General features: G+C 45.5%; 1 long non-coding RNA gene across 1 annotated transcript; it reads right to left on the bottom strand.

Annotated features, from left to right (window-relative positions):
• Positions 1–161: 161 nt before the first annotated feature.
• Positions 162–1,918, bottom strand: LOC123965319. The gene is made up of 3 exons (XR_006823679.1): positions 1,763–1,918; positions 1,573–1,655; positions 162–183 (listed from the first exon to the last, which is right to left on the bottom strand). It is a non-coding gene; the product is annotated as an uncharacterized LOC123965319 (long non-coding RNA).
• Positions 1,919–2,077: the final 159 nt, after the last annotated feature.

The following is a 2,077-nucleotide window of genomic DNA, read 5'->3' as shown; positions in this document are numbered from 1 at the left end:
TCTCTTTTTCTCCAATATCTCTTTAATAAAAAAAATTTTAAAAAAGCAACTTTGGTGGAAACTTGTTATAATGCTGGTAACAGCTGTAAAAAAAGCTGTTTGCATGGAGCCTCATAGTAAAGGTCAAGATGGCTCCGGTTTTGGATAAAGTGGATAAAGTGTCCTGTTCTACAGCAGGGTCAGCTAGAAAAAAATTGATAACAAAATACAGAATAAAAAGAACTGCGAGGAACTGAATCTGGGCAAAATGGTACAGTGAATAAAGAGGCTACGCAAAGCCCAGTACAAATTGTGTGTGACCTCGATGGAAAAGTTTTCAGCTCCACTGGCGTTTCAAAGACACAGAGCGGAGGGAAAACAGAGAGGAGGGCTTGTTATTGGAATGCAGCCCTCAGACAGAACAACTCTGAAGTTTCCACACTCTGGACCAGCTCCATTGGAAACAGGTGTCTCTGTGTGTATCTGTCTCTGTGTCTCTGTGTGTCTCTGTGTGTATCTGTCTCTGTGTCTCTGTGTGTCTCTGTGTGTATCTGTCTCTGTGTCTCTGTGTGTCTCTGTCTGTGTCTCTGTCTCTCTGTCTCTCTGTGTGTGTGTGTGTCTCTGTCTCTCTGTGTGTGTGTGTGTCTCTGTCTGTCTCTCTGTGTATGTCTCTCTGTCTCTCTGTGTATGTCTCTCTGTCTCTCTGTGTCTGTCTCTCTGTCTCTCTGTGTGTGTCTGTCTCTGTCTCTCTGTGTGTGTCTGTCTCTGTCTCTCTGTGTATGTCTGTGTGTGTGTCTGTCTCTGTCTCTCTGTGTGTGTGTGTCTCTGTCTCTCTGTGTATGTCTGTGTATGCCTGTGTGTGTGTCTCTGTCTCTCTGTGTATGTCTGTGTATGCCTGTGTGTGTGTCTCTGTCTCTCTGTGTATGTCTGTGTATGCCTGTGTATGTCTCTGTCTGTCTGTGTATGTCTGTGTATGCCTGTGTGTGTGTCTCTGTCTGTCTGTGTATGTCTGTCTGTCTGTCTCTGTCTCTCTGTCTCTCTGTGTATGTCTGTCTGTCTGTCTCTGTCTCTCTGTGTATGTCTGTCTGTCTGTCTCTGTCTCTCTGTGTATGTCTGTCTGTCTGTCTCTGTCTCTCTGTGTATGTCTGTCTGTCTGTCTCTGTCTGTCTGTCTCTGTCTGTCTGTCTCTGTCTGTCTGTCTGTCTCTGTCTGTCTGTCTGTCTGTCTGTCTGTCTGTCTGTCTCTGTGTCTGTCTCTGTGTCTGTCTGTCTGTCTCTGTGTCTGTCTGTCTGTCTCTGTGTCTGTCTGTATGTCTGTGTGTGTGTGTCTCTGTGTGTCTGTCTCTGTGTGTCTCTCTGTGTGTCTGTCTCTGTGTGTCTCTCTGTGTGTCTGTCTCTGTGTGTCTCTCTGTGTATGTCTCTGTGTGTCTCTCTGTGTATGTCTCTGTGTGTCTATCCATGTCTGTGCGCATTTGCTCATACTAGTATTATTAGTAGTATTATTTATAGTAGTATTTGTGTGACTTCAGGGGGCGATGTGCTTTATAGTAACTGGAACAAATACTCCACCTGTGTTTGTGTGTATGTTTCTCACCTGTTCAGTTAATGAGGATGCCAGTTGAACGTCCCTCCTCCTCTTTAATGTTCTTTAGGTTATTCTCTGCCTCGTCCACAGTGCTGCACAGCACACGCATAAACCACAAATTAGTTCTTGTCTATAAAGAAATCAAAAGGGTAGGAGCCCATTTTAAACCGTACGTGTACATATAAACGTGTCTGCCTACGTTAGAAAATCCCTGACGTCCTCCACAGTGATTTCTCCGGTGGAGTCGAGGGTGAGGTCAGCACAGCTGAGGGGGGAGTCCAGCGGGGTGTCCAGGAGGGGAGAGGACAGGGCGCTCGGAGGCTCTTCTGTTTGCCCTGTGAGGGAGAAACACAGAGTCAGTGGCTGAAGCTCGTGTTTACATATGAGTGACTGATAGTGGTGTGTGTTGCCACAGGACTCCAATTGGTTCTGAAATGTTTCCCAGTTATGTCAGATTGAGTCAATAAAATGTTGGGGAGCAGTTTAAAAACACAGCTTTATAATAATTTGGTTA

Source organism: Micropterus dolomieu, unplaced genomic scaffold (genome assembly GCF_021292245.1).
Source record: "Micropterus dolomieu isolate WLL.071019.BEF.003 ecotype Adirondacks unplaced genomic scaffold, ASM2129224v1 contig_9210, whole genome shotgun sequence".
NCBI lineage: Eukaryota > Metazoa > Chordata > Actinopteri > Centrarchiformes > Centrarchidae > Micropterus > Micropterus dolomieu.
Note: the sequence above shows the minus strand (reverse complement) of the source record. Positions and strands in the feature narration are given on the sequence as shown.